General features: G+C 47.1%; 1 long non-coding RNA gene across 1 annotated transcript; it reads left to right on the top strand.

Moving 5' to 3' along the window:
• Window positions 1-2935: 2935 nt before the first annotated feature.
• On the top strand, window positions 2936-8458 carry LOC146007281 (uncharacterized). The gene is made up of 3 exons (XR_014444314.1): window positions 2936-3168; window positions 6794-6862; window positions 8200-8458. It is a non-coding gene; the product is annotated as an uncharacterized LOC146007281 (long non-coding RNA).
• The last annotated feature ends 10854 nt before the right edge of the window (window positions 8459-19312 follow it).

The raw sequence follows: 19312 nt of genomic DNA, 5'->3' as shown, positions 1-19312 counted from the left end.
CTGTGACGGTTCTCTGCTTCTCATTACACAGGATTCTGGGGACTGCTTTGTGCAGCCTATTCTTTTATTAATCGCCGGGCCCCGCTTGGCATAGAAAAGCAATGAGCGAAGGCTTTAGCACAATTTTCTAGCTCCTGCGAGGGCGCGTGAGACTGGTGCAGAGGCAAGCGTTGCATTACCATAGAATGCGATAGTCCTGGCTGTAGAATGGTATGACCTTGTCAGGGATCCAGTTACAGTGGATACAGAGGGCCAGGGTCTATGTCAGGCAGAACCACTCGCAGCGGCGTCTACTGGCGGTGACCTTCCCCGGTGCACCCGCGGCAGTAGCAGAAAATCTATCTGAATACAGTATCTAGGGCAGTGATGGCTAACCTTGACACTCCAGCTGTTGAACTACACTTCCCAGCATGCCCTGCTACAGTTCTACTATTTGGCCATGCTAAAACTGATGCAGGGCATGCTGGGATGTGTAGTCCAACAACAGCTGGAGTGTCAAGGTTAGCCGTCACTGACCTAGAGCTAACACCTGCTGACGTCAGTGATGAGATTTGCCGGCTATCTCCAGTGGTAATCTTGGGGGGTATGTTTTTCCCAATTTTGGTCGACATGCATTGAGTCGACCACTAAAGGTCGACAGGCCTTAGGTCAACCCCTGAAATAGGTCGACACGGCTAAAGTCGACAGTCAGAAGGTCAACATGAATTTTTCACGTTGTCTTAAATGTCTACATGGACACGTCTAAGTTCGCCCGCATGGCTCACCATTTTTGGGGCATGGTGCCGAGCTGCGCTCGTATTTTATTCTCCCGCCATGTCGTAGTGGATGGTAAGGCATGAAATACCGTCTGTACCGTACATGAAAACGCTGGGTGTTCCCATGGTAATCAGGCCGTGATGTCGGTACCGGGGGCGGACAGCTGACATCACCGGTGACATCACTTAGATATGTGTGCACGTTCCACATCATTCGATGGCCGGCGTCCATCGAATGATGTGGGTGATCCCCCGCAGGTTGTGAATGGATGTTTATGCATGCGAACACACACTGGGGGTTATTCTGATTCACTCAGAAAGGAACAATCACTCTCTAATGGGCAAAACCATGTGCACTGCAGGTGGGGCAGATGTAACATGTGCAGAGAGAGGGTGGGGGGTGTTGAAACTGAACACTAAATTGCAGTGTAACAATAATGCATCCAGTATTTACCCTGCACAGAAACAAAATAACTCACACAAATCTAACTCTCTCTGCACGTTACATCTGCCCCCCTGCAGTGCAGCATGGTTTTGCCCATTTTGAGAACAAATGTGTACTGCGATCAGATCTGAATAATGGCCCTAGACCCTTCTCTCTCTCTCTCTCTCTCTCTCTCTCTCTCTCTCTCTCTATATATATATATAAACTGTATATGATTATTTTTTGCAAGACATATTCTATTTAATATGTTACTGAACATTTCACTAAAAAGATCAAATCCTTCCGGGGTTACTGGAATTACCGCAGATCACACATATGAGTAAACTGATCCTGTGCAGTAAATTAAAATGTCAGTTGCCGGATTCACTTAACCTTTCCTATCCACAGTAACTATCGGACTCCAGGCCCCTGCGGCCGCCACCACGTGATCTCCCAGTGCCTTTCCGCTCAGAGTACCATTTACTTAGTCGTATTAAATTGTCTGGACGATTGGACCATTCAGAAGGAGAGAAAAGTGTTTTACAGTTGATAAAAATATTTCTGAAGCGCAGACACGGCCATTGCTTCTCCTGTGGTATTGCTGCGGCCTCCCGATACAAGGCCCAGGATTTAGCACCTGTAGGTCAGAGCCCGTGAATTAGACTTCTAGGTGCGGCCTGTGTTTTGAGCTAGGTCATAAAAGTCATGAGCTGAGTTTTAGTCTAGCCTTGGGGGGGCTCAGGCCCTGCTTTCAGCTAATCCTAATGGACATGCTTACTGATCCGTAAGGCACATTACCTATGGTCAGTAAACCTTCCTGTGATTGACTTTTCCACATTGAGTAGTTTTCTCCTCTTATTTCCTCTGGTTCGTTCCTCCAGCCCCCCTCTAGTCCACCCCTCACACTGTGCCTTTTGCTTGTATCTGTAGTGGCTGTAGGTCAGTAGACTTCCGGGTTTGTGACCCGATATTCCATCTGTGCATGTGCAGAGTGGCACGGCAACCATGGATGATCCTGGAGGGATCCGATCGGATTCCTTTACAGCACCGATAGGGTGGCAAGCCCATAGGCTTATGTAGGGTATTACCCTCTGTATTGTAGCCCCAGCTGTATTTATTGCAAATGCAGTTAAAATTAGGGATGTGCACCGGACAGTTTTCTGGTTTTGGTTTCAGATCTGGATCTCCGTTCATGTTTTGGATCTGGATTGGTTTTGCCAAAAGCACCCTTCCAGGTTTTGGGGGGGGGGGGGGGGGGGGATGTAAATGGCGTAGATCACCAGGACTTATATATTATCTGGTGGGTCTTGTGAGAATCTGTCAGCGGGATGATGATGTTTGGCCTCATTCTGTATTCGGAAAATGGCGCAAAAAAGCGAGTCTGCCTCGGATCAGGTAAGTTCAGGGGGGTTCGGTTCTCTAGGAACCGAACCCGTTCATCTCTTGTAAAAACCCCAAAATCTCGCACTTTGATTGAATAATGACAGGAGCTGATTGGCCGGTATTTTACCTCTCTCAACATTATCTCTCTACAATGCTTAGTACATCTACCCAATGACTCCTGCACAGAATCAGCCCCTTTATGTTGCAATTGGATCTACGTTGTGTGATATCACTTTGTCAACCCCAATCAAAGCTCAACATGCTTCAGGTTATGTGTGATGTCACTGGTGATGTCATCAGCACAGTATTACATAATAGCACAGTTCCCCCACTTTATGAAGATGTTTAGAAACTGTAGAAAGTAAAGTTTTTGTCCTTCCTTAGGGCAATATAAATTGGTTAGAGTAATGAGGGCTTGTCCTAAAATGCCCCGAATTTACTGTGCGAGTTTAGCAAATCTGCATTATTGTCCAATTATTTAGGTGTTGCCTGTATAAAAGAGTAGATTTGCTAAGCAGAATGGCCCTTTCTTGCTTTGTTTTGGGGTGTTAATAAGAACATTGGGTGTTTATCCCTGAGATTGAACACGCGCTTTGTGTAGCAATGGTATGTAACTTGCAACTGACATAATCTTTTGAACAAATAGGTTGATTTCTGCAGGGCACCGAGGCCTGTAACATTTACAGACGTGATTCATGCAGCCATTATGTTTGGGAAGGAGAAGAGGCTCAATGGCTTTTGCTAGTTTTATAATGAGACTGACATTGGAAGAATTAGTTTTTCCTGTGTACTTGCTGTCTGTATGGAAAATATGCCTCATGGTATATGAGGGCCGGAAAAGACTCTTAGCGATAAAGTTACTAAGATGGGAGTTCTATTGAAGATAAGATGTTGCTCATGGCAACCAATCAGATTCTACTTATTATTTATTTAGCACCTTCTAGAAGAATTAATAGATCTTGGTTACAAATATTTGCAAATACATGGGTAAGACCCCAAGCGTTCCTTCAAGGCTTCACTTAGGGGGTCCCTATTGCTATATCTAGTTGTGGGGTGCAGGGCTGCCAATAGGGGGGGTGCTGTGGTTACAACTGTCCCGGCCTCTTGCAGCTCATTTTGCCCACAGCAAACCCCCCGACTGCCTCTGCGGTGCTGTGCTTAGTGCGCTGAACAAAGTAGGTCCCAGAGCGCAGGCTTTTTCAACCTGAGGATGCCGGCAGCCAATTAAAATGCTGCACTGGCTTTTTAGCCAATCAGAGCTCCTGTGGGTACGCAAGTGCTGATTGGTTCACCAGCCGGGGCTGCATTTTAATTGGCCGCCGGTATCCTGAATTGAAGAAGCCTGTGCTCTGGGACCTTCAGGCTGCAGCTCAGAGGATGGTTAAGTCAAGTGAGTAAGGAGGAGGGGCCCGGGGCCTGGACTGGAAATGAGTCCTGGGCCCCAAATTCCCTGATGACAGCCCTGGTGGGGAGCATCTGGCAAGACTGACAATTCCAGAGGGTGGATGCTAGGTCCAAATGGCCTAAATGACCTCCAAGTGACCTTCAACCTGCCTCCTCCTGATGAGTGGGTGGATCCAGGGTTGTAAAATGACTGTCCTACTCTCCTTCTGACTGCCTGTTCCAGCTGCTGCATAAGAGGGAAAGCTATTTCAGGGTGCTTCAGCCAGGGAGCCCCCTGACAAAGGGGGCCCGGAGTACAGCATACCCTGCGCTCCTATTTAATCTGGCTCTGCTGCTTTGGCCCTGCTACATTAATCTTCAGTTTGGTAGTTAAGGAAAAAGGTTTGTCATTTGTGGTGCACCAGTTAAAGAGAATTGAATCATAAAAATTACCGGTACTTATGTATTATCTGGGCTCCCATGTTAAATGCACCCCATTTTTTCATACCCCTACTATCCAACTACGCATGGAGTTGATTTTATATAGTGTGGCGAGCGCAGCGAGCCACCGTGCCCGAAGCGTGGCGAGTGGACGCGGTCTCATAAGAAAAACTGGAGCCCAGATATTACATAAGTACCAAATTACCTTTTATTATTTATTTGTTAAAAACTGCGAAATATTACAAACAACATACAACATTAAACAAGTGATTACAGTGCAATTAAAAGTGCATGTGCGGCGTCTTGTAGCAACTGTCAGTTAGATGATGTGCGCTTGTTGCGATATTATTTCGGACACTGCGTAATATTCCTTCTTTATTATTTCATCATTTCATATTAGGAACGGTGTCCACTGAGGTCTATAATTCCCCTTCTAGGTCGACATGGTTCTAGGTCAACATGGGTCAAGGTCAACAGGTCATTAGGTCGACAAGCATTCGGTTGACAGTGTCTAGGTCGATAGTCAAAAGGTCTACATGGGGTTTTTCACTTTTTTTTTAGCCGACATGTGCCGACAGGCGCTATTTCATGCCCTACCACCCACTAGGGTGTGTTGGGAGAATAAAAAAGTGTGCCGAGCGCATCAAGGCACCGTGCCTGAAGCATCGTGAGCGAAGCAAGCGATGCGAGGGGATGCGGTGCACTGGAAACTGTGTCCATGTCGACTGTGTTGACATTCGGGTAAAAAAACAGTGAAAACCCCATGTCAACCTTTTGTCTGTTGACCTAGACACTGTCGACTGAATGCTTGTGTCGACCTCATGACCTGTCGACCTAGACCCATGTCGACCTAGACCCCTATCGACATAGACCCATGTCGACCTAGAACCTAACGGTGTCGAACTAATGCTTGTCAACCAACTTGCTGTAGACCAAACAATCCCAACCCTGATTAGGTGGGCTTAGCAAAGTTATGGAGGGGTCTGTGTGAGAGAGAAGGGTCTGATCAGGGATTAAGAAACTGAAATGTAAAACGAATGTTCCTGTATTAGATACAGAGGGATTGTGTGTGTAGGTTATTAATAGCTCCCCTTTTACCCTGTACGCGTCACGCTTGCCGAGTCTCTTTGTGCTCTTTGTTATACCCTCCCAAGTCTTCCTCCCCAGTCCTTTCATCCAGTCCTTCCTATTCATAAACACATATTCTCCTATGCTCTTCCCTATTGCTGCTTTCAGACCGCATAACTGGCTTTGACCCTGTATTTGGAAACGTTTCCAAAAACGGGTCTGCCAGATAAAACCCCTTTCACACCGCAGCACTTAAACGGTATATTACCGTTTAAGTGCCGATTTTTTGACACTGGCAGACCCGTTTTTGGAAACTTTCCAAATACAGGGTCAAAGCCAGTGCAGCCTTCAGCCCTCCCCTCCGTGCAGCTCCCCCCCCCCCTCGCGTGTCGACCGAGAGCATGTCGACGCCCCCCCGCGCATGTCGACGCCCCCCGCGCGTGTCGGCGCCCCCCCCCCCCCGTGTCGACTTACCCCGTGCCGGTACCTCCGTTGTGGACTGCAGCTCAGTATGCTCGGAAAGCACTTATGAAAAAAGTGTCTTCCAGAAAATGGCTGCCCCATAGGAAACCCTGTTTAAAAAAACTGTCTTCCGTATGGGGGGCAGCCATTTTCTGAAAGACACTTTTTTCATAAGTGCTTTCCGAGCATACTGAGCTGCAGTGCCGGGAACCACAACGGAGATACCGGCACGGGGTAAGTCGACACGGGGGGGGGGGGGGCGCGCCGACACGCGCGGGGGGGGGGTCGACACGCGGGGGGCCGTCGACCCGCGCGGGGGGGGGCGTCGACACGCGCGCGGGGGGTGTCGACACGCGCGGGGGGGGGGCTCCAGTGCTGTGAATACTTAATGAGCGCTCATTAAGTATTCACTGTGCTGAATTTAGGACCCAGCTCATTGGCTGGGTCCTAAATACCGTTTCTGAGCCGATTTTTGCGCTAAAATACCGGTTCAGAAACGGGTAGGACCCTGCATTTTAACCGGTTAGAAAAAACGGCATTTTCTAACCGGTTAAGTGGGACTGGACCTTTCAGACCGCACACATTACCGTTTTAAAACGGTAAAAAAACGGCAATTTACCGTTTTAAAAGTGCGGTCTGAAAGGGGCATAACTGTTCCCTTCTATAAGTTGAAGAAGCAACTGTGGCGGGATCAGGGTGATAGGCGGCGAGGCCTGTACATTCCTGCATAGTGTGCACTTATTTCTACTCAATTATATCAAAGTGTCAGAATGCCTTAATTCTCACCAGCTCCCGGTACACCACATAGAGTAGGCAAATGTGATTGGACACTGACAGCAAACAGATCAAAGAGATTGTATTTTTTTTTACTGTGTAGGTCCACCATGTGATTACTGCAGACACTCTTCTTGTAAACTGGCCACGCCTTCCTGGACAACAGCAGGTGGTAAGTTTTGCCATTCCGCCGTAAGTATGGTGACCAACTGTGACACTAAAGAAGGGCAGGTCGGCCAAGGACGCACCAATTGCTCCAAGACCTGGCCAGTCCATTTGAGTTATTGGATTTTCTGTACCAGTCCAACATTGCCCTGGAAACATAGCATGGGGGCATTGTTGTCCTGATAAAACATTGGTAATTTCTGTAGAACTGCCACAATGTAAAGAGTACAGAGTTATCGAGAACATCAGTACTCAGAGTTACTCTGACTATGCATTACGGACCCGTGCCAAACCAGCGGAAACAGCGGAACGCCACCACCTGCATGCTTTACTGTACAATCTGGCATTAGACGTTCTCCTGGCAAGTGTGAAACATGTCCATTTGATCTGAAGAGTGCAAATCATGTCACCAAAGGGGGTGGGCCCGGGTGGCAACATCACCAAAGTGGGTAGGCAGGACATCACCAAAGGGGGCGGGGCCAGCCTGCCACGTCACCAAAGTGGGCGGGCTTCAACATGTGCTCTGGGCTTCCCCGTGCACATTGGCAGCAGGCTGTTCTAGCAGGGCACTGCTGGAGGGGCAAGGCGCATTTTGCACTTTAAAATAGGACAATGCGCGGCGGCGACGCCCCGCTAAAACAGCCTATTATGATGATGCCCTTTTAAAACTTACTTAGCTACTTCCAGCAAGACATTTCATCTAATCTAATCTGTGCCCATCTCACAGTTATATCTTCACAAACACCTGTCTGCTGCAGGAACACACCATTTTACTAGAATTGGTTAGTGGTGGTGGTGGGGGCTGTCCAATCACTTTTGTCTACATACTGTACATAGGAATGAAGGTTTGGATACACGGAACACGCACGGAACACTCTTTGCGGATGCAGACAGCAGGTTTTTGCATACAGGACATGGGCAGAGGAGACTGCACAATGTTGCTTTTGTTTGTTTTAATCTGAGTCAGATGCCACTTGGCCGAATCTGTATTTCCAGAGAAATAGAGTATTTAGGAGTGTAAACCGGGCAACGGGCAAAGCCCCTTTGCATAAATTCTGTGTGCACGACCCACCCCAGCAACACGCGTGGCCCGCTAACAGCGCTTACGTGGTAGCACTGCTGGAACCCGGAAGAGAAAGTTTGGGCCTTTGGGCCCCATGTGTTTGTTCCAGAATGAAATAAGATTTAGTAATAATAATAATTGGGATAATGGTAATATAAAGGTCATATAACAAGTAATACAGCTTCAGGAATACTGGAAACACTGGGATAATATAGTCTCTGGCTGATTTCCAGATCCTCATTGTTCTCCACTGTCTATTCTATTTCTGTCTCTATGTGTAGGGTCTGATCCTCCTCCTGGGAATGGAAGCCTGGCATCTCCTCCACGTGGTCCTCAACCAGCGTCACTCCTGCTCACGCTCCGTGTGTCATAATATCTTTATTGCTTCTTGTTGCTCTGCAGTGAGCGTGTTACTGAGATCTTCATGAATCCCTTGCAGTTGCCCAGTCTCTGTACCCTACGTATATGGTGGTGGTTGCGCTGTACAGATGATAACGAATAAAAAACTGTAATACAATGTGTTAAATTAACAAAAAGTAAATGGTGTGCATTTATTAATACAGGTACTTGTGTATTTTGGCGGCGCCCATCTCATCGCATACCATAAGGCATGCGATGGTATGCGATGCGACGCGATATCGCGCGATACTGTACAATGTCATACAATTTTAAAATTATATGACATTGCACATGGCATACAATGCCATACAATGCGATGCAATGCGATTAAACATTGTATAAGCACCCTAATGGGTGCTTACAATGTGAAATGCACCCCCACGCCACCCCCCCCCCCCCCTATAAAAGTTGAGCCCGAAGCGTGGCGAGCGCAGCGAGCCCCGTGAGGGGACGCGGATACCTGTGAAGCCCGCGAGGGGACTTCGATACCTGTGAAGGTATCCGCGTCCCCTCGCGGGGCTCGCCACGCTTCGGGCTCGGTGGCTCGCTGCGCTCGCCACACTTTCTATTCTCAACTCCACGCTGACGTGGATAGTGAGGGTATGAAAAGGTCAGAGGACGCGTACCGCCGCCCCTCGCGGGCTCGCAGCGCTCGCCACGCGGGCTCGCAGCGCTCGCCACGCTTCGGGTTGACGTTTATAGTGGGGGGGTGGCGTGGGGGTGCATTTCACATTGTAAGCACCCATTAGGGTGCTTAAAAGCACCCTTTATGGTGCTTATACGATCTTTCATCGCATAGGGGGCAAAAATCGCTATAATACACAAGTACCTTAATACATATGTACTTAAAAAGAACAAAGTTTAATTAATAAAAAAAGCTAAAAAAATTAGCAAAAAATTGTGTATAGATAGCTGCATCCAGAATGGTAATAACGTCACCTCAGTCAGTGCAACGTCCCTCATTTTGGGCCTAAAAAAGTTGATCCGAGTGGTATGTAGTGCAGTGACGCCCTTTTAAATGCTTCCTCCAATTGAATAATGGGGGTGGCGTTCCTCCAAGATGCTGGAATAGATGAAGCAGAAGGGGGTTCGCTTGATCCTAATGTAGGCAGAGTTTAGAAAGGTGGCGTTCCTCCACAGTGATGTTAGATGCCCGATTGGAATCCTGGATCTTTAAATGCTCGGATAGTCTCATATTGGGGAATGCACTCCCGTGACGTCCAGTGATGTCCCATAAAATGCTAGGGGTACCTATGGGCAAGCCCCATTCCCGCCACCATCCACACCCGTCCCGATGTTTGCCAAAACCATTCGCAAAGGGGGGCTGCACATGTGCATAATAGACCATGAGCCCCAAAACATCGGGACGGCGCTGAACTTGCTTTATTGTGAGAGAACTAGAATCACCCCCTTTAGGAGGTTGAAGAGAACGTTCGCCTTTTCTTCTACAGTACAGCTTGTTTCCAATATGTGGTTTTGAAGAGATTTTGGCTTATAGTAACTCAAATGTCAGTATTGAGTGTTGCCCTCTCGTCGCTCACATTTGTTATATAAATTCAAATAAAAAATGTTGTGTACAAAAATATAATATTTCCTATATAAGGTAAATATTACAGGTCGTGATGAATACAAACGTTTGCTTGCCAATTTTTCGCACCAATTTTTGACAAATTCACTTGGCACTCAAAGGGTTAATTAGGACACAAGATTTAGCAGAAGGGGCGTCAGAGTTCAAGTCCTTTTAATCAGCGTCAATGAGTCCCTTGGATGGCGGGGTGAAGAGACGGATTGCTTCCTACTTTAACATAAACTGGAAGAATAATGCAGGTTTGTAGCATTGTACAAAGGTTTCAGTTGAAAGAATTGGTGGATGTATATTGATCCTAATAGTGTTACGCCCTCTAGGAAACTGCTGTTTACGTGAGGCGGGCTTTAAGGTCACGGCAGGGGGAAATTGTGGATTGTTCCACAGGGGATAAAGTCAACGAGGATCTGAGAGGTGTTAAATGCTCTTTAGTCATGTGGTCCTATAAGTTAAAAGCGAAACCCATGAGGGGATTGTATTTTGGCGCCTCTGATCATTAACTTAAGAACATTTTGAAAGCTTCAGATTTTTTTTTGTGTGAAAATTGTGGTTTGGTAAAATAACCGCGTGTCTATTAAATAAATAGTTCTCATTACTTTATACTGTCTATGGTGATTAAGGTTTGTGCTACGTGACAACAGCTGTGACTGGCGTTGGTTGGGCCTTAACAATTCTTTGATAGGGAAAGGGGGATATTTCCTTGTCTCAAATTATTGGTGTTAGGGTGGAGACTTATTAGAGCCACGTGAATACATAATGACCATCGTAGTTGTAGTGCTCCTTAAACATAATGGCCCTTATTCAGATCTAAGAAGAAAAACCATCGGCGCCAGTGTATACAGTAATTTTAAACAACACTTTAATTAATCATAAAATGAATTGCATGCATGCAAGAATAACATATAAAATAGGTTTAAATTGTGAAGATGGATACTCACACTTGGTTTACCAGTGGGGACAATCAGCAGTGTCTATTAGGACAAATGGGCAGAATTGTTCGCTTATTGAGTGCTGCTGTGAGCTGCAGATAAATCAGTCAGTGTGGATGGGGGTACCGCCACTCTCAATTTGCAGTCCCCTCTCCTCCCACAGGTCACCGGCCAAAGTACTCAGGGTCTCCTCAAAAAACGTGTTTCGCCGCGCTTGAAAAAGCCACCCTGAGCGCGGCGAAATGCGTTTTTTGAGGAGGCCCTGAGTACTTTGGCCGGTGACCTGTGGGACCAAGGACCTTCTGCACTGCCAGTCTGATACACGACTGGTCCCGGCTTAGCTGATTGCAGCATCACCCCGCTGCGGGCATAGGAGGAGTGCGCACCTAGCCTAAACATCCAGGTGGCATCCGGCAGAGGTGTGCTCTCTTACTACCAACAGAGCTGCGCACCAGCTGCACATGGGTGCTCCTGGCTTGTACTCAGCCGGAGGAGTGCGCACACAGCCCAAACTTCAAGGCGGCATCCGACAGAGGTGTGCCCTCTCACTACAACGGGGGTGCGTACCTGCTGCGAACGGGCGACCCGTCTCAAATCCAGCCTGCACACAGTTGATACTATCTGGAGGAGAGAGGACCGCAAATTGAGATGTATTAAACTGAAAATGCTGTAAAACCCCGGTTTTCCCGCATTTTCTGATGTATCAAAACCCGACCGCACCGATACCGCATTGTACCCGGCCGCATCGATACCCAAAGGTGGCGATACCCTATAGAAGCCTATGGGCTTCTTTTCGCCGCCTCCGACGCAAACCCGCCGCCTCGCCGACCCCCCCCCTCTGGCTTACCTTCCTGAAGGGTCCTCCTGGACCCCGGAAGGTAAACCACTCCTCCCCTTAGTGACGCAGCCGGACGTCCTTCTGGCTGCAGGGGGAGGAGGAGGCGCCGGGGACAGCCTGCTTAGCTGTCCCCGGCGTGAGGGGAGCAGGAGGCGGCAGGAAGGTGACGGAGACCCCCGCACACCACAGTACAGGTATCGTGGGGGGCCTCCGTCACCGCACCGCGATGCCAGCCGCATATATGCGCTGGCATCGCAGCGGGGGGGGGGGGTGCGCGAAGGGCGGCGATGTATTTTAATACATCTCGCCCTGACTGATTTATCTGCAGCTCACGGCAGCACTCAATAAGCTACAGCGAACAATTCTGCCCATTTGTCCTAATAGACACTGCTGATTGTCCCCACTGGTAAACCAAGTGTGAGTATCCATCTTCACAATTATTTCCACTGGGAGGACTTAAGGCTTTTTAAGCATGTGGACATTTATTCCCATAAGGGACACTAGAAAAGCTGGCTATTTGTGTGTATAATAATTTTTATGCATAAGGTCTCAATTAAAATCTATTTTATATGTTATTCTTGCATGCATGCAATTCATTTTATGATTAATTAAAGTGTTGTTTAAAATTACTGTATACACTGGCGCCGATGGTTTTTCTTCTTCTTGTTTAACTGTTTAACTTTGAGGGCGGGAACCCTCTATCATCAGGCAGCCTGTGTAGACAACACACATAAACACTATCCCGAGCGCTACAGATCCACTCCCCCTTATTCAGATCTGATCGCAGTACAAATTTGTTCTCAAAATGGGCAAAACCAAGGAGGTTATTCTGGTTGGTGCGTAAATTTCAGAATTCTTTTGGAGCGGAACGCACGCCACGCTGTGCGGACATTGTTAGAAGAAACGCCCACAGGTCCTCCGCATATGGACGGACTCGCTCTCTAAGAAAAGGGTGTGTTTACGGACAACATCCAAACCGTGCGTGTGCGTTGGCCACACAAAGATTCTGCACGGTCTTACAGCGTCAGAACGGACGTGAAGCTGCACGTACGCACCGATGCGGTGTATTTCCGCAAAACTCACGACTATTCTCTGAACTCATAAATCTGTCACATGACACACTTATGCAATTAGGCTACTTCATTAAAAATTGTTTGTTTGTAATTGGAATCAATTAAATCCTAATAGATACTTAAACACATTACTACTACTTTACATTAACCCTTACATCATGTGAAGTGAAGTTAAAGAGTGTCATTAATGAGTAATGAGTAAAGGAGTGGATTGTATTGTGTTCAGCTGACAGTGGTTCAGGTGCGGCCGTACTAATTGGGCGATCCGAATGCCTAGCGCATGACCGAGTGGTGTCCGCAAAGTGAAACTTGCTTATGAAGACCGCATATTTCCTGCCTGTTGGTTCGTTTGCAGTCGGTGTTCTGTCCGAATGCACGCCTACCAGAATGAGTGCACTCCCCCGTGTACGCCCATGTTTACGCCCAGTTTAGCCTACTTTGAAACTACGCCCCTGTGTAGTTCCGAATGACGCCCATATTACGCCCATATTTCCCGAGTGAATGCAGTGCACATTTCTGTACGGTATTAGTGAGAACGAGTATGGAGACCGTGCGTGGCACATGCGCATAGCGTTGCCCACGCATGCGCAGACGGCTAAAAAACGCCATCCGAAAGAATTCGGAAATTTACGCATTGACCAAAATAAGGCCCCATGTGCACTGCAGGTGGGGCAGATGTAACAGATGTAACATGTAACATGTTACATCTGCCCCACCTGCAGTGCACATGATCTTGTCCATTTTGAGAACAAATTTGTACTGCGATAAGATCTGATTAGTGAGACAATCAGAATCACCCTCTAAGTGTGGATAGGAACCGATGGTAGCAGAGGTCGATGTTGGCACACCGATGGTAGTAGAGGTCAATGTAGGCACACCGATGGAGAGTCAATGGAGACGCTGTGCAGCGAGTGGCATGCAAACCGCACATATATCTTTGTACATTTATCATATGACTCTCGGTAATGTAAAGCCAGTGGCAAACGCAGGATTTTTAGAGGGAGGTTTCCAAATGTAATCCAAAGTCTCCCACTCTGCAGCACACTGGAGTAAGTACCGTAGTCTGGGGGAGCGGTAACAGCCCTGAAATTAGTCTTTTATACACTGGATGCTGTATGGAATACAGTATTAATATTTACCGGGACAGATGGTCTATAGCATGGATCTTCAACCTGTGGCCCTCCAGATGTTGTGAAACTACATGTCCCAGCATGCATTGCCACATTTTTTTCTATAACGTGCATGCCAAAACTGTCACGGCATGTCGGGACATGTAGTTCCACAACATCTGGAGGGCCACAGGTTGAAGACTGTAAATAAGATAAGTGGTCAGGAGAAGGTTAAACATTGCATAATAAATAAATATATACACAGACATAATAGAACCAGTACTGCACTTTCTAAGCTCACATCCTCCCACCTCATGGTAAGTAATGCCCCTTTCAGACCGCACTAAATAACCGGTATATTGCCGATTTTTAACCATTTTAAACCGGTATTCTGTGCGGTCTGAAAGTTGCACAGTGATTTTTACCATTTCCAAAAAAAGTTTTTTGGAAACGTTTAAAAAGCAGGGTCATACACGTTTCAGAGCGGTCAGTTCGTGTCTGAAACGGTATTTAGGACCCCACACTGGTCCCCCCCCTCCCCTGGAACCTGGGCAGCTCGGTCCAAGGCAGCACCCCCCCCCCCCGTACCTGGACAGCCAGCCTATAATCCAGGCGGCATGCTTCGCTGTGGGCAGGGGAGCCGGGATCAGATGCAGCAGGGGAGACGACCGCGGCCGGAAGATGGGGGGCAGGATGCTGGATCCCCGGGGCACCTCATCCGAGCCGTTGTTGGGCGCCTCCATGCACAGGTAGTTGGGGTTGTTCTTGTTGGGCAGCTTTGCGCAGTCCAGCAAGCCCGGCCACCTGAAGTTGAACTGCTCCATGATGGGGGAGCAGCGGTGGCGGGCACATCACCCGGCAGGCGGGGAGAGGGGAGCGGGGCTGCGGTGGCCATGTCGGGAGCTGCCAGCGGGGACAGCATCACTTCTTCTGCAGCAGGGGAGACGAGTCTGCGGGTCCAGGGGTCTCCCCAGCGGCACTGGGGAGACTGGAGGAGTGCCTGGCCCCTGAGCACAGGCGCAGCAGCATCCCCGGCAGCAGGGAGAGGGGAGCGGGGCTGCGGTGGCCATGTCGGGAGCTGCCAGCGGGGACAGCATCACTTCTTCTGCAGCAGGGGAGACGAGTCCCCGGGACCAGGGGTCTCACCAGCGGCACTGGGGAGACTGGAGGAGTGCCTGCCCCCGCAGCCCGTATCATCACCCCTGGACCGGGGTCTCGGCTGTCCAGGTACGGCGGGGGGGGGGGGGGGGGGAGGCTGCCTAAGACCGCACTGGCAAGACCCTGTATTTGGAAAGTTTCCAAAAACGGGTTTGCCAGTGTAAAAAAAACGGCACTTAAACGGTAATATACCGTTTAAGAGATGCGGTGTGAAGGGGGTTTTGCCTGGCAGACCCGTTTTTGGAAACGTTTCCAAATACAGGGTCAAAGCCAGTTATGCGGTCTGAAAGCAGCATAAAAGGCGTCTGGCTCTTCCTCCTGGCAGCTGCTCTCTGGTCTATTGCGATTTTTGAGAGCTCAGATCCACACACACACACACATACATACACACACACACACACACACACAGCAAACTTGGTAGAAGAAACTGCTCCCATATGGCATGTGCAGCAGCTCTGTTCTGTCCCTTCCACTGATGTTGTGGCAGCTCTATTGATCATATGATATACCAATACTATTGTTGTCATAAATTAAGGCAATTGCCAAGAGGAGGGGGTTTCCTGGCAACCAGAACCCCCCCCCCCCTGCATTTGCCTATGGAGGCAGCATTGATAGCCACGGTGCCACCGTGCTATGCCGTCGCAGTACAGAGAACACTTCACACAGCTGGAATTTAATATGTTAATAAAACAATATGTTGCAGTGAATTACAGGACAAGAAGCCAATTTAGCCACATCTGAGACTGGCTTGCCGAGCCTGGCTGTTTAGTAATGAAGTTGCCTGCTCCTGACATTTAGCAAGCCTTTTATCATCACTTTATTACCCTACCGAGCTCATCAGTAATTAGGCAATGTTTTATTAATAGCATCACTGCTATGTGATATACATGAAGAATCTTAATGTAATGTTACTACCGGTATGGGTCCGTCCAGTATTACAATAGCCAATATGTATATCTATGACCAGTTATTATACATTGTATAAGCCGAATCAGCACTCAATCCCTCAATAGTGTGGTACTGGCCCAGGGGCCATCCAGTTAACACATGGCATTGTGTAGAAGCTATATCAGATGGAAGGCGGCACTCGCGGGTCTTAGTAAATCCAAGTAAGAATAACGCGCTGTAGGCCAAATGATTAGATCAAAGTTTCAGTTTATTGATTTAAACTTTCATCCTAGATCAATGTTTCAGTTTATTCATTTAAACTTTCATTCTGATGAAAGTTTAAATTAATAATCTAAAACATTGATCTAATCAGTTGGCCTACAGCGCATTATTCTTACTTGGATTTACTAAGACCTGTGAGTGCCGCCTTCCATTTGATATAGCTTCTACTCAATTCTAATCTTGGAATCACTCCAATCCTGGAATCGCACCAATGCTGGAATAACTCCAATCCTGGAATCACACCAATTCTAGAATAACACCAATCCTAGAATAACACCAATCCTGGAATTATACCAACCCTGGAATCACACTAATCCTGGAATCACACCCATCCTGGAATCACACCAATCCTGGAATCACACCCATCCTGGAATCACACCAATCCTGGAATCACACCCATCCTGGAATCACACCAATCCTGGAATCACACCAATCCTGGAATAACACCAATCCTGGAATAACACAAATCCTAGAAACACATCAATCCTGGAATCACACCAATCCTAGAATCGCACCAATGCTGGAATAACTCCAATCCTGAAATCACACCAATCCTAGAATAACACTGATCCTGGAATCAAACTAATCCTGGAATCGCACCAATGCTGGAATAACTCTAATCCTGGAATCACACCAATCCTGGAATTGCACCAGTGCTGGAATAACTCCAATCCTGGAATCACACCAATCCTAGAATAACACAAATCCTGGAAACACATCATCCTGGAATCACACCAATCCTGGAAACAAATAAATCCTGAAATCACACCAATCCTGGAATCATACCAATCCTGAAATAACACCAATCCTGAAAAACACATCAATCCTGGAATGACTGCAATCCTGGAATAACACAAATCCTGGAATCACTCTAATCCTAGAATAACAACGATCCTGGAACCACACAAATCCTGGGATCACACCAATCCTGGAATCACACCAATCCTGGATTTACACCAATCCTGGAATCACTCTAATCTTGGAATCTCATTAATCCTGGATTGGTTGTACTTTGAGCCCAATTCAGACCTCTCCTATATATTTTATATATTATTTGGGGGTACTTAATATTTTCGACTTAGCCCCGAACGTGTGTTTTCTGGGAATTAGCTGCAAATAAGAAATGATAAATGGGCCCCATAGACCATACATACAGAAAAGCAGCACATCACCACCTCACTGACAGCAGCACATCCCTGCCTCACTGACAGTAGCACATCCCCACCTCACTGACAGCAGCACATCCCTGCCTCACTGACAGCAGAACATCCCTGCCTCACTGACAGTAGCACATCCCTGCCTCACTGACAGCAGCACACCCCCACCTCACTGACAGCAGCATATCCCTGCCTCACTGACAGCAGAACATCCCTGCCTCACTGACAGTAGCACATCCATGCCTCACTGACAGTATCACATCCCTGCCACACTGACAACAGCACATCCCTGCCTCACTGACAGCAGCACATCCCACCTCACTGACAGCAGCACATCCCCGCCTCACTGACAGCAGCCCATCCTGCCTCACTGACAGCAGCACATCCCTGCCTCACTGACAGCAGCACATCGCTGATAGTCATGCTAAATTCTGACAGAAAATGTAAACTATTTTATTCACATACACTGCCAGTAACATGTTTATTCATTAAAAATAATTAAAATTAAGCAGCCTATTCCGATTTATTTATTCTCCTAATTTGTTGCTATTTTGTCACAACAGGGGACACTTTATGTACCAGATATACCACTATCGGTGAAGGCCTTGGCCATGCTCTGATATATGTATATAATTTATATATTGTGTATATAGCAAGCGAACCCCTGTTGTGCTCCACTATGAGGGACCTGGAGGTGTTTATCTGGATTTTGGAATAATACAGGTATTCAGCACAAGTTCCCAGTATCAGCCAATGGCAGCTGGATTCAGACAATAGACCTCTAAGCTGAGAAACATTGATAACCATAAGAGAAATGCCACTGCATGAAGCTCGGACTCACATCAAAGCGAAGTTTTGTAGTGTAATTATAATGCACACACTGAAGAGATAATGCAATTTCTCAGCTGGTTAACCCTTTACAATCTGATCCCCCACCTCCCCACCCCTTCGTGCATATGGTAATGACCTGCCACACGCTGTATCTCAAGCATGAACTAATATTTATCTTCAGTATGTACAATGCTACTGTCTGGGGATCTGCTGAATAGATATAATTATAATCCCAGCAGTGTGTACGTATCACACCCACCATGTATTGTCTCTTTTATACTGTAATTATTGCAATGATGCACCATGTCCTATAGATTTATTTTTAGTAGGTGTGTATACACACACACACACATATATAATTTTTTCCTTTGTATATAAATACAAATTTCAATTTTAAAATCACAATATTTTATTTTGACACACAAATTGCCAAAATACAATTACAACATGATTTTTCACAGGGTATTTCACTGAAATTCTTGCACAATCTTCCATGAGTTTTTATCGACTTATATAGATAAGTAAAAGAAAACCCTACGCGTTTCGTCCTTAGGACTTCATCAGGGGTAAAATCGATGATCGGTGGATAACGATCGTATACACAATACTTATTTTATATAGCTAGGTTCCACCATGGACCACAACAGGAATCGATTATCGGTTGATAACGATCTTATGGGTTCCACTAAGATATAAAGACCACGGGGTATAGTTAATTAGAGTTGTGTCAGAATGGATCTGACAATACATAGTTCTGCGACTGTTGGATTTGGCTGCTGCTGCTGCTGCTCACCCGGCGCTGTCCTCCCTGCCTCATCTCAATGATTTTCTTAAAGCCGGTTTGAGATAGTCGGAAATGGGCCAAAACCTGTCGATTTTGGCCTCGTTTTGACAAAAGCATGTGGGCTGGCAGCTATTCGGTTTCTTATAGGTCGGAGCATTCCCAGCTTTCAGAAAATATATTAAAAAATTGAATAGGTGAAATCATGGATTGGCCTAAAAAAATCGGGAACTGCTGTTTTTCGAAAAACAGCAGCTTCCGACTCTAATTGAATGTACCCCTATAACGGGATCAGGTTCTTGGTTTAGACATACATGGGTTGACGGTAGGGATGCCAATCCCGGGGCATTTTTTCAATCCCGGG

Source organism: Crinia signifera, chromosome 6 (assembly GCF_055691185.1).
Source record: "Crinia signifera chromosome 6, ASM5569118v1, whole genome shotgun sequence".
NCBI lineage: Eukaryota > Metazoa > Chordata > Amphibia > Anura > Myobatrachidae > Crinia > Crinia signifera.
Note: the sequence above shows the minus strand (reverse complement) of the source record. Positions and strands in the feature narration are given on the sequence as shown.